Source organism: Staurois parvus, unplaced genomic scaffold, assembly GCF_062004578.1.
Source record: "Staurois parvus isolate SC_StPar_1 unplaced genomic scaffold, SC_StPar_1.0 ptg000102l, whole genome shotgun sequence".
NCBI lineage: Eukaryota > Metazoa > Chordata > Amphibia > Anura > Ranidae > Staurois > Staurois parvus.
Genome location: NW_028317898.1, coordinates 2,696,251 through 2,710,705, shown reverse-complemented (window position 1 = coordinate 2,710,705; position 14,455 = coordinate 2,696,251). Strand labels below are relative to the sequence as shown.

The 14,455-nt window shown below is 41.8% G+C and overlaps 1 protein-coding gene across 2 annotated transcripts in view; it reads right to left on the bottom strand.

The window, feature by feature from the left end:
- Positions 1-14,455, bottom strand: part of LOC149467755 (kyphoscoliosis peptidase-like) — a 62,407-nt gene that overhangs the window by 25,423 nt on the left and 22,529 nt on the right. The window lies entirely within an intron of this gene.

The following is a 14,455-nucleotide window of genomic DNA, read 5'->3' as shown; positions in this document are numbered from 1 at the left end:
GGTTTAACCAGTGCTCTGCTGGACACTGATAGAAGTCACAAGACTGCTCTAACTGTTGATGAGAAAAGGTATTGAGCAGTTTATATTTACTAAAATAATTGCACTTTCCTGTTCTGTGTACTGTGGGAGACCAGATATAGTGAATGCAGAGTCCTGGGTTTAGTAATACTTTAAAAGAAAATAAATGCTGCCTTCTACAGTTTTTCTATTTCCATTCTGTTAGTAATAAATCACAATATAAATTCATTTTGTACTTTTTCCAAACGATCCCATGACCACAAATCTGTGACAAACGTGTCTGTCTGAGCTACTGGTGAGTATGAACTTTTTCAGGCCCAATGCCTCAATGCCTTAGAGCAGTGGTTCTCAACCTTCCTAATGCCGTGACCCTTTAATACAGTCCCTCATGTTGTGGTGACCCCCAACCATAAAATTTATTTACCCAGTATTTATAATTCATGAGTGTCGTTTTACCTCCAATACTGCTGCTTTCAACACAGTAGCTGCTTTCAACACAGTAGCTGCTTTTAACAGAGTAGCTGCTTTCTACACAGTAGCTGCTCTTTATACATCGGAAATATGTGTTTTCTGATGGTCTTAGGGGACCCCTGTGAAAGGGTCGTTCGACCCCCAAAGGGGTCGTGACCCACAGGTTGAGAACCACTGCCTTAGAGCTATATTTGCCAGTGGGATGATGTCGCAGCTCTATGGATTCAGGGCCACAGTCAGCCCTGTGCAGACAGATGCAAATGCCAGAGCTTTGTGACTGATTGAGAAAAAAGTATTACAATTTGATTCATTACTAACTGAATGCTGGAAGTGGCAAAGCAATGGGGAGGCAACATCTAAAAATGATGTGACTGTTTTGCTTTTCTTACCACTGTAACCTCTTACCCCCAACGCTATGCATATGTGACCGGAGAAGAGGGTGGCAGAGCTTTCTCTGCTGAGAGTGCACTCACTGAACAACAAATATTGTCTAGAGGTAGAGGAATAAGCTCTAATACTTACCTATTCCTCTCTCTGGCAGACTTCCACCACACTGTGCTACCGGTCTCCTGAAGAGAATGGTCACACTTTCAGTAGCAGGACTAACAGTTTTTTTTATAACTGTGCTTGCCGTTTTTTTAAAAGAATGATTTTTGATGAAAAAAATATACCTGTCGATCCTGCCAGTGACCTATTTTTGTTGTCAGTGATGGCAACGATGTGCAGGGTCATCAACCCTCTGCAGCGTTGTCACTGCTGGGAAATGCAATGACAGGAGCCGCTGTATATATACATATATATATATATATATATTTAGTGACATTATGAAAGGCGAGGTGATTGAGGGGCACTAAGTTTCACCGCGCATGCTTTCAGATGTAGGAAACAAAGGTGGAATCTGATCCGGGTTATCCGGGCCACCTTGACCTTTTTTACTAGTAATGGAAGCAATCAGTGACTTATAGCGGGACTGTGGTGGGCATTCTGACACTGGGGGGGCATTCTGACATCCCCAGTGACACCAATACAGTGATCAGTGCTAATAAAAAGCACTGACACTGTACTAATGACACTGGGCAGGAAGGGGTTAAGATCTGGGACAGTTAAAGGGTTAACTGTGTGCTGTGTGCTGTTTTACTATGGGGGCTGTGTGTGTGTTTCACACACACACACAGGGGGGCTATGCAGAGCCATACAAAGCAGTGTGCAGGAGCTGACGGGAGAGATTATTATTATTATTATACAGTATTTATAAAGCGCCAATAGTTCGCTCAGCGCTGTACATTACAAAGGGAGACAGAACATGTGACAGAACAATACCAATACAATGCAAAACATGAGGGGATCAAGGGCCCTGCTCTTTCGAGCTTACAATCTAGGAGGGAGGGGGTGGTGGCACAGGAGGAGATAGCTGTGGGGGATGGAGTGGTAGGAAGAGTGGAGGAGGGAGGCAAGTTAGCAGGGGGTGGGGTAGGCTTCCCTGAAGAGATGGGTTTTCAGGGTGCGCCTAAAGGAGAGGAGAGTAGGTGATAATCTGATGGGTTGGGGCAGGGAGTTCCAGAGGATGGGTGACACCCTGGAGAAGTCCTGGAGGCGGGCATGGGAGGAGGAGACCAGGGAACTAGAGAGAAGGAGGTCTTGTGAGGAGCGGAGTGTGCGTGCTGGGCGGTACTTGGATATTAGGTCAGTGATGTAGTTCGGGGCAGTATGGTGGACAGCTTTGTACGTCAGCGTTAGGATTTTGAATTTGATCCGTTGCGCAATCGGAAGCCAGTGGAGGGATTGGCAGAGGGGGGTGGCGGAGACAGAGCGGTTGGAAAGGTGAATGAGTCTGGCAGCCGTGTTCAGGATGGACTGAAGAGGGGATAGCCAGCGGCGAGGCAGGCCAGTGAGGAGGGAGTTGCAGTAGTCGAGTCGTGATATGATGAGGGAGTGGATGAGCTGTTTAGTGGTTTCTGGGGTTAGGAACGTGCGGATTTTGGCGATGTTGCGGAGGTGGAGTCTGCACGAGTTTGTTAAAGATTGGACTTGGGGCTGGAAGGATAGGTTGGAGTCCAGAATGACACCCAGTACTCTGGCCTGCAGGGCGGGTTTGATGGTAGCGTTGTTGGATGTGACGGAGAAATCAATGGGGGGTGGTGTCCGGGCTGGGGGTTTACATATAGGTCTCTCCCCCATCGGAGATACTTGGTGATCACAGGGTGCCGGCAAGTAATCACCGACTGGGACCCGGTGATTGACAGCTGAGGCCACGAATGGTGATGCGGGTGGGGTGCGTTTGCGCCCCCTAACCGGAACTGCAAAATCACGTATATATACAGTATATATGTGTGTGTGTGATTTTGTGCACCCGTGCCGCCCCGTGGCAGTATTTCTGCTATAGGGTGGTGCGGAACTGGTTAATTTACATGTACTGGGATTTTTTTTAATGACAAAATTTGATTTTTACATTTTTTTTAGTGGATATGTTTAATAGAAAAAACTCAAAAATATTGTTTTTTCCCCTCAATATTGTTGGTCTTTTTTTATTTATAGCGCAAAAAATAAAAACCGCACAGGCAATCAAATACCACCAAATGAAAGCTCTATTTGTGGAAAAAAAAGGATATACATTTCATTTAGGTGCAGCATTGCATGACTGCGCAATTGTCAAAGTAACTCTGCAATATTGCAAAAAATGGCCTGGTCAGGAAGAGGGTAAATCCTCTGGAGGGCAAGTGGTTAAATAGATTTTTTTTCTTTTTTCTTAGTGATCACATAAACTCTGTTGACAGCAGCATAAGGGGCTTAGAGAGGCGGGAGTGAAGACCCCATGGGGTTTATTTACTAAAGCTGGAGAGTCCAAAATCAGACTCCCTTCTGCATAGAAACCAATCAGCTTCTAACCTCAGCTTGTTCAATGAAGCTTTGGCAATGAAACCTGGAAGCTGATTGGTTTCTATGCAGAAGGGAGTCTGATTTTGGACTCTCCAGCTTTAGTAAATAAACCCCCTTGTGTCAATGGCGGTTGTGGCAGCAGATTGAACTGAACATAGACAGTTCAGTGTAAAATGCACAGACAGAAATACTGTACACTGTGAGGAGCTGGGCTAGGGGGGTATCAGCAGGAGGCAGAGTAATAGCATTAGACTGATCTTCCCAGAGAATGGCTGTGCGGAGGGGCATGTCAGGAGAAGTCAGACCACTGCAGTAGAAGCACGCTGTTCTCCCAAACAGACCCTGGTGTGGTCAGTTTCAAATGTGAAAGCAGAGGGACTGGCAGGAACACCATGGATGCCACACTAAGGAAGCAATACAAAGAGAACAGTATACTTCTTCATCCAAGTACAGTACATGGTACAGCAGGCACATATCAGGAATATGAAACTTTGGAGTAACAAACACTCTAAGTGTCCATTAATCACACACTTTTATCCTCTTTATTGAGGTCTGTCTACTTCTGAAAGCTTTTAGCTCCTCTGTTGTGCCAATCTTGTATCATCAAGAAAACATGACAATAATTCACTGTTTTGGCATCACTGCCACAAAGCATTATGATCCTATTTATTTGTTAAAAATCTTGAAAACCATTTATCATTTTCCTTCCATTTCACAATTATGTGCCACTTTTTGTTTGTCTATCACATAAAATCCCAATAAAATACATTTACGTTTTTGATTGTAACATGACAAAATGTGGAAAATGTCAAGGGGTATGAATACTTTTTCAAGGCACTGTATTATTGGCATTAGTTATCATTGTAAGGTTGGCAGGCAAAACTGTTTATATCTTGATTTTCCTTAGGAAAGCAAGGTGACCATTTCCTTGTTTCACCTGCTTGGTTTTATAGTTTATTTGGTGTTTTTTCTGTTTCTGTGAAAATAATGATTCATTTGCAGTGTTTACTGCTGTTGTGTTAATAATTATTTCATTTGTCTCACCATTGCCCAATAAATATGTTTACAGTCAGTCCTGTGCTGTATTTCCTGGTGTGGTAATGATTCTGGTCATGTACAGGTCATACAGGATTTCTGAAGTGGAATCTTTAGTATGGTTCTAAAGCCTAAACATTGTTACCTTGGTTCATTCCCTGCATTAGGGTAAAAATTGTTTAGGCATTAGCATCACCCCTCCCTTATACTTACCTGGTCCCTCACTTGATCCAGGGCTGTGAATGTCAGTAGCTGCTCTCCCTGCTCTCACAGGCTTTGCTGAGGTAGCGGAAACCATTGGCTCCTGCTGTTGTCAGTCCAATCCTGTGATATGAGGGAGCGGGGTGGTGAGGCTGAGCCTCACTGTCTGTGTCTATGGACGCAGGCAGCAAAGCTCAGGATTGAGCTTGCAGTGTGCCACCATACGAAGCGAATTGCTATGGTGGCACACTGAGAAGAGGAGTAACCAGGAGTGCCAGAGGACCGGGACCGCTAAAGTATGTGAATTTATGTTGCATAAAACAGGTAAGTATAACATGTTTGGTATTAAAAAAAGAAAAAAATATAGAAATATACAATATACAGTATATGCAAAAAAGTGTACAGCCTCCCAAAAACTGCGCTAAATAAATAAAAATATATGTAAAATCCCCAATAATATATAACCTTCAAATTAAATAAAGTCTGTGCCTCAAAATACCGCCAATTCCTAAAACAATATATAAATCTCATATAATTATATCAGTGTTACAAATACCATGGTGGCACATTAAATTATTAAACACATACAAGAAAAATAATTAAAGAAAAAATATTCTAGCGGTGCATGCATCAATATCAGATTCTAAATGAAATACAAAAAAGTCCAAATGTTTCTGTCCATTCCTGTGATCACCACGTGACAGAAATTATAAATATTTCATAAAAATATTTATTTTCATTTTTATGAAATATTTATGATTTCTGTCAGGTGGTGATCACAGGAATGGACTGAAACATTTGGACTTTCTTTGTATTTCATTGAGAATCTGATATTGATGCATGCACCACTAGTATATTTTTTTAAATATTTTTCTTGTATGTAAATATACAGTATATATATATACTGTATATACAGTATACAGTATATTTCACAATCACTTTAACAAACGTACATGAAATGTTAGACGATTCCTCTTTCCATTGCCTGAATCTGTACAAGCGCACATTGAACACAACCAACAAATATAGAAGAAATTATCACAACGATTACATGTTAAAATAACGTTTAACCACTTCCTGTCCAGCCCATGTAGATAAACGGCCAGACGGGAGCGTTGCCGATGCGGGTGGACGTTTCTAAATGCCCCCCCGCATCCATTGCCTTTGTGCGCTCCCTGGGAGCATGCGGCACCGCGATCGGTGCCCGCTGTTTCCGAACACAGATCGCTGTACGGGACCTCTGTGTGAGGTCCCAATTCATGTGATCACTGATTGTCCAATCAGTGATCACATAAATAGTAGTAAACAAGATGTCACTTCTGACATCATTGCTTACTGCTTGTGAAATCTGTGAATGATCACAGAGGTCACATGGCACAAGGCTATTCACAACAGCCTTGTATCATGTGACAAGCTCTGACCAATCACAGCTCTCACAGTGTTTCTCAATGGCTGCAGGAATACAGCCAGAGAGAAGGAGAATGATTGCTTTTACAGCCTTTATGTGTGTAAAAAAAGAAAAAGAAATCTTCATCACCCCCCACAAGTAGTACAGTGTCACTATGGTGACACTGTACTGCTAGGGTGACAGTATATTAAAAAAAAAAAAAAAAAAACAAAACCCCATAAATAACAATATAAAAAAATAAAATGTAAAAAAATAAATTTTAAATTATAATTTTTGGTTATAAACTAATTTGGGGATTTGTTTTACTAAAAAGATAGATGAATATATTTTGGCCAAGATATATGAAGAAAGATGATTTATTTGCAAAATTTTATAAGAAAAAAACACTTTTTTTTCAAAATTTTTGGACTTTTTCATTTATATAGCAAAAAAATAAAAATCCTAGTGGTGAACGAATACCACCAAAATAACGTTTTATCTGTCTCAAAAAAATGCTAAAAAATTCATATTGGTACAGTGTTGCATGACTGCGCAATTGTCATTCAAAGTGTGATAGCACTGAAAGCTGAAGATTGGCCTGGACAGGAAGGGGGTAAAAGTGTCCAGACTTGAAGTGGTTAAAGTGTTTGCACTGATTTTGCACTGTTACGGACATGAAGGTACACACGCAAGCACCCCTTCTTCCTACTGTCATGAGTGTTTTTTTTTCTATTCGTTAAATTATAGTACAATGGGGATCGAACGTTTGGGCACCCCAGCTAAAAATTTGTATTAATGTGCATAAAGAAGCCAAGGAAAGTTGGAAAAATCTCCAAAAGGCATCAAATTACAGATTAGACATTCTTATAATATGTCAACAAAAGTTAGATTTTATTTCCATCATTTACACTTTCAAAATAACAGAAAACAAAAAAATGGCGTCTGCAAAAGTTTGGGCACCCTGCAGAGTTAATATCTTGTACTGCCCCCTTTGGCAAGTATCACAGCTTGTAAACGCTTTTTGTAGCCAGCCAAGAGTCTTTCAATTCTTGTTTGAGGTATCTTTGCCCATTCTTCCTTACAAAAGTCTTCCAGTTCTTTGAGATTTCTGGGCTGTCTGTCACGCACTGCTCTTTTAAGGTCTATCCATAGATTTTCAATTATGTTGAGGTCAGGAGATTGTGAAGGCCATGGCAAAACCTTCAGTTTACGCCTCTTGATGTAATCCCCCATGGATTTCGAAGTGTGTTTAGGATCATTATCCATTTGTAGAAGCCATCCTCTCTTTAACTTCAGCTTTTTCACAGGTGGCATCAAGTTACCATCCAAAATTTGCTGAAATTTTATTGAATTCATTTTTCCTTCTACTCGTGAGATGTTCCCTGTGCCAAGGGCTGCAACACAACTCCAAAGCATGATTGATCCAACCCCATGCTTAACAGTTGGACAGAGGTTCTTTTCATTAAATTCTGTGCCCCTTCTTCTCCAAATGTACCTTTGCTCATTCCGGCCAAAAAGTTAAATTTTAACCTCATCGGTCCACAGAACTTGTTTCCAAAATGTATCAGGCTTGTCTATATGTTCATTTGCAAAGTTCAAACGATGATTTTTGTGGTGAGGACGTAGAAGAGGTTTTCTTCTGATGACTCTTCCATGAAGACCATATTTTTACAAGTATCTCTTTATAGTGGAATAGTGTACCACAACTCCAGTGTCTGCCAGATCTTTCTGGAGGGATCGTGCAGTCAAACGTGGGTTTTGAATTGTTTTTCTCACAATCCTGCGAGCTGTTCTGTCTGATATTTTTCTTGGTCTTCCAGATCTTGCTTTAACTTCCACTGTTCCTGATGACTGCCATTTCTTAATTACATTCCGAACAGAGGATATTGACATCTGAAAACGCTTTGCTATCTTCTTATAGCCTTCTCCAGCTTTGTGAGCGTCAACTATTTTCAGTTTCAGTTTTCTAGACAACTGCTTAGAAGAACCCATGATGCGGATTGTTGGGGCAAGGTCAGATGAGTCTGGGCATTTAAAACCTTTGAGATTGACATCATCTGGTCTTCCCAGACGATGATTGAGAACAATCCATGACACTGGCAGGTCTCAGCTTTGCAAAGGAGGCAGTGCATGCTATAAATTCTGCAGGGTGCCCAAACTTTTGCAGACGCCATTTTTTTGTTTTCTGTTATTTTGAAAGTGTAAATGATGGAAATAAAATCTAACTTTTGTTGACATATTATAAGAATGTCTAATCTGTAATTTGATGCCTTTTGGAGATTTTTCCATCTTTCCTTTGCTTCTTTATGCACATTAATACAAATTTTTAGCTGGGGTGCCCAAACTTTCGATCCCCACTGTAATTAAAGTTTATGGTTTCATCTGAGCTTTCTGCTGGTTTCTCTTTTCTGTTTTACAGGGCATGACCTCTCACCTTCTGTTAATGAAGCTGCTGTTTAGTAGGGCTCCCAGTCCTGTTGAGCATTGGATTTCTGCAGGATCCAGCTGTCTGCACAATGTGGGACATTCTTCTTAACAGGTAAGTGATGTGAGTAAGGCAGTAGGAATTTTTTTTTTTTAGCTAAACTTTAGGTGTCAGAGGTGTATTGGCTACAGATTAAAGCGTGTACTTATCAAAATAAACATTTGAATGTACAAAATAACAACAGTACTATATACAGTCGCACTACACCCACTTTACCATGAGGCACCTCTTAGAAATTAAAGCAGAGCTCCATCCAAAAAGGGAAGTTCCAACCTAAGGACTGGTCCCCCTCTCCCCATTAAGGATTGGCACCTTTGGGGAGCGGGGGAGGAGCGGGTACTCGAAGTTGACAGGTACCCACTTCAGCTGATCGGAAACGGAAGTTGTCCTCCTTTCCTCCCTCCCCATAGTCAGGTCCCAGAAGACTATGGGGCCACTCACAATGCGCAGCGCTACTTGCGCATGCCCAGTGAGCACCTGGCTGTGAAGCCGCAAGCTGTCGCAGCCAGGTGCCCACACTGAAGATTCTGGCGCCAGGAACACAGGGCGGTCGGTGAAACGGGCTGCGGGGGGGACACTGCGGTATCGAGGGACATGTGAGTGGCTGTTTCTTAAAAGTCAGCAGCTACAGTTTAGCTGCTGCCTTTAAATTTTTTTTTATGTTCACTGGAACTCCACTTTAAAATCAATTTAACCCCTAAACCTGAAGACCTGAAGCTAGTAACCATTGCAGCCAGGGATGCTGTTAGAAATCATGGGGCCTTCCCAACAACTATATGTTTATTTTCAGATACGCCACTATTTCTCTACCATGTCACCCTCATTGACCCTTGGGAAGCTCACTCCCTTTGAATGTTTATGTATACAGGGCCCACATCAAAGGGATATCATCTCTAATACCTATAGACTCCTTATGGACACTTCCCCCTACAATGACACTCATCAGTACATGTGCAAGTGGTCCCAGTTTTTACATTGTGACATAGATCTGACAATGTGGAAAAACATTTGGGAAAATGCACCTAGATCCTCTGTTTGCGTGGTTTATAAGGAAAATACATACAAAATTATGATGTTGTGGTACAAAACGCCTGAAGTACTCCATGCCTGTAACCTGAATGCTCCTTCTGCCTGCTGGCGCTGTGGGAAGGACTTTGGCTCTCTCTACCATATTTTTTGGACATGTGGATCCATTACTCCTTTTTGGGAAGAGGTTTTGTCCTTCTTACAATTGCTATTGCATACCTCTCTCCCTTTTGAGCCTCTATACTTTTTATTGAGCCTGCCATTTCCTAACCAATCCGTCCAGGAAACTCTCCACGCATGTTCTGACTGCAGCCAGAAGAAGCATTCCTATGTGTTGGCTATCCTTCATACCTCCTTTGATGCCGACTCTGTTTAAAATTATTGCTGATGTAAGACAGATTATTTGACCGCTCTACATGCTTGTTCAATTTCTGTGTTTGAGGCAGTATGGAACCCATGGGATGTCTTTATTTCTTCTCAACCTGCTCATAATGTACGGTTTTAACTGTTTTAACTTCTCCACTGTTATTTTGTGACATTTTATGTTCTGTACCTTTCCAGATTTCTACCATCGATGTGCTTTTTTCTCTCGTTTCTCTTTCAAATGTGATTTATGTATATACATGTGAAAATCAATAAAAACTGTTAATTATAGAAAAAAAAAAAAAGAAATCATGGGGCTCAATACAGCCTACCTGACAGGCTACCCCCTCCCCCCCAAAAAATATCAAAACAATATTTTCATTACAATACACTAAAACCATTTTTAGCAGGTAAAAACATACCATAACTTACAAAATTCCTGCTAAATCTAAAAGATCAAACTGTATAAAATTGAGTTAATAAAGTTCTGTGTGTAAATGAGGCATTGGGGCTCATTCACATAGGTGATGTGTCCTGTATAGTCTGAATCAGTGTTTTGGGGTTTTTTTTTGTTTTTTTTAATGTGGCTGTTGCTGAGTGCAGGCAGCCTATGTTATACTATGAGGATGCAGTTCAGTGCTCAATGCAGAGGCAGCGAGGGAACAGCTGCAACATGAATACAAATGTTTGGTTTTTTTTAGATTCCCTAACTTCTTTTTCAATGTGTGTTCTGTTTAATTTAAATGTTATAAAAAGGGAAGAGAAGTAAATGCTGTACCAGTAGGGCATTTTGTCAGCTGGAATGTGCCATTCAGTACTGTCACTTTTAAATACAGATATTCAGCTTCTGTGTTTAGAAGTGACAGTTCTTCTCCCCCGGGGGTGGGGGGGCTGCACTGAATCCTCTCTGCCCTGCACATGCCTATCAGAGCAGAGGAGGGGGTGAGGGATGTACACAGCCTTGCTAATCCAGTGCTAGCAGATCCTGAAGCCTGTGCCCTCCTCAGAGCCTGGGCTCTCCTCTCCACTGCTACTGAGGCAATCTGTAGCTGTTCCTCTGTAGTAGCTATTCTCTATCATGTACTGGCAAGGGGGGGTTGTGGTAGGAGGAGAGCTCTGTACTGGAGGAGGGGGTGATTTGTGGGGAAAAGGAGAGTCATTTTTGGTTGCACAGTGGCTAGTGAAATATGCATTTCTGAACCCTGCACTTGAACTATGCATCTCTGCACGCAGGACACTCCTGAACTCTACAGCTCTGTGCTCAGGACATTCCTGAACTCTGCAGCTCTATACACAGGACACTCATGAACTCTGCACTCTGTATGCAGGACACCCCTGAACTCTCTACTCTGTATGCAGGACACTCCTGAACTCTGCACTCTGTACATAGTACACTCCTGAACTCTGCACTCTGTACATAGTACACTCATGAACTCTGCAGCTCTCTATGCAGGACACTCCTGAACTCTGCAGCTCTGTACGCAGGACACTCCTGAACTTTGCACTCTGAACATAGTACACTCCTGAACTCTGCAGCTCTGTACGCAGGACACTCCTGAACTCTGCACTCTGAACATAGTACACTCCTGAACTCTTCAGCTCTGTACGCAGGACACTCCTGAACTCTGCACTTTGTACATAGTACACTCCTGAACTCTGCAGCTCTGTATGCAGGACACTCCTGAACTCTGCAGCTCTGTATGCAGGACACTCCTGAACTCTGCAGCTCTGTATGCAGGACACTTCTGAACTCTGCAGCTCTGTACGCAAGACACTCCTGAACTCTGCACTCTGAACATAGTACACTCCTGAACTCTGCAGCTCTGTATGCAGGACACTTCTGAACTCTGCAGCTCTGTACGCAAGACACTCCTGAACTCTGCACTCTGAACATAGTACACTCCTGAACTCTGCAGCTCTGTATGCAGGACACTCCTGAACTCTGCAGCTCTGTACATAGTACACTCCTGAACTCTGAACTCTGTATGCAGGGAACTCCTGAACTCTGCACTCTGTACACAGCACATTCCTGGTATTTAATGTTTTAATTGGCTGCAATGAGTTATGTCAAGATTAATTTCATAATATCTGTTTTATAAATATGATAACAATGCCAGCTTAACAGGTTACCTGCTCTATTCATATCCCTTTTTCAATAATAATGATATCTACAGACCACCCTATCATTTCAGTTAAAAGTGCGCTGCTCCAGAGGTCGTAAAGGTGATAATGGTTCTGTGCCCATATTTATATCTTGGTATTTTTTTTCATTTAAATTCAGTGTTTAAAGCTGACTCTAGGTATGATCTTAATTGTATAGTTGCATTGGTCCAGCTTGGCACAATGTAATCATGCATATCTCATACCTGAGGGACCACTGTGGGAGCTGACAATCAGTTGTACAGTTGGTTTCAGTGTACAGTTGTGCAGCTGCATGACACAGAACCCAGTGGATTGCATCCATCACTGTAGTAGAGTCCTGTGCCAAGCAGCTGCACCAAGTGATATTAGTAGTAAAAGTGAGCGCTATCCAGACAGCAGCTGTGCACTCAACGTAACCAACATAAGCCTTATAAACAGAATGAATAAACAGTGCAGTGCTAGAAATATGATTGACAATGAATATTCTAAATAAATGATAATAAAATCAAAGTTCCATGTAAGCAGTCTGTGCGACTATAAAGTGCCAGGTGACTGGTGGACTCAATGGTGGTGCTCCGTGAGAAATAGCAGAATTGCGCACTCACCAGAAGTAAATTGATTATATCGTTATATATCACATCCAGAGGTATCCTCCTCAGGTATAGGTCTGGTCAGGTTAGGTGATCCTCCCTCAGTGTAGTAATCATAAAATGCCCAAAAGCGGAATTATTCGAATCCAGGTAACCTGAGGTCCCTGTTAGGGCATTACCACTGTGACACATTTCTCTGCCCTGCCTCATATGCCCCATTCATACTTCAGCATTTTGTAGCTTGAAGCTCCAAGTGTCCCACATTAGCTTGCAGCCTCTTGTGTGTTTACTCTTGAAGACTCTTGATGAGTAAACACACAAGAGGCTGCAAGCTAATGTGGGACACTTGGAGCTTCAAGCTACAAAATGCTGAAGTAAGAATGAGTAAAAGTCTTGAGTAAGCACACAATAGGCTGCAAGCTAACGTGGGACACTTGGAGCTTCAAACTACAAAATGCTGAAGGCAGGGCAGAGAAATGTGGTCACAGTGGTAATCCACTAACAGGGACCTCTGGCTACCTGGATCTGAATAAATCTACTTTTGGGCATTTGATGATTACTATCCTGAGGGAGGATCACCTAACCTGACCAGACCTATACCTGAGAAGGATACCTCTGGATGTGATATATAACGCGTATAATCAATTTACTTCTGGTGAGTGCGCAATTCTGCTATTTCTCACGGAGCACCACATTGAGTCCACCAGTCACCTAGCACTTTATAATCACACAGACTGTTTACATGGAGCTGCACCAAGTACACTGACCATAGAAATTCATTTGGTGCAGCTGCCATTCACAGAATGTCTTGTATTTTTTTCAGTGAATACAAGGCATTCTCTGATTGGACAAGGGGCAGTGATATCATGATCTCCACCTCATCCAATCAAAGAACACTTTGTATTTATTGAAAATAATGTAAGGTTTACTGTAAATAGTAGCAGGATCCAGAAGACTGTTGCAATCACTGCAGTAACACTGAGTACAACATTAATTGTCAGCTTCCAAAGTGGTCCCTCAAGTATGAGATATCCATACTTACCTTGGTCCAAGCTGGCACAATGTAACTATACAATTAAGATCATACCTGGAGTTTAGCTTTAAAATAAGATATAGTTCCGTTTTAATTTCTGTCTAAAACGCCCATTCCTAAAGGATGTAACCAAGAACTCTCCAATCAATTCACCTATTTAAAGTAGAATTCTTGTTGTCACTGGAACTGCGTAAAGAGGGAATTGTCTGTTGGTGACACCTGAAAAAGTAACAACAATCAAAGGTATATTTTCCCTTCACTATGGGGTGCTTTCATCTCACTTCCTGTAGTGTGTTCAGGACAAGAAGTGAGAGGAAATCTTCCAGTCTGACAAGAGGTACTAACCCTTCCTCCATTATTTAAAATTACACTACTCAAAAAAAATGAAAGGAACACTTTGAAAACAGATCTCAATGGGGAAAAAATATCATACTGGATATATATATATACTGATATGGACTGAGTAATGTGTTAGGAATGTAAGGATGCAAGTTTATAATCCAAACGCACACGTTCCTGCGTTAAAAATGGCTGTGTGAACCGAACAAAATCAGCATGGAAAAAATGTCACCAGCACACCGAGGATCACCAATACGGGTCCAAAGGTTTTAATAAACCATCACATAGTTACAGCAAGGCAATGTTTCGGAGTCTTGCAGGACCCCTTCATCAGGCATGTGACAAATTGTGATAGAAACTGGAGAACTATTTAAGAAAACCATCCACCAATCAGAGTGAAGTGAAATGAGCTTGGCCCCGCCCCATGATGTCATGTTCCCTCCAAAAATGTATTCAAATCAATATAAACAGAAACACTACAAACTGCG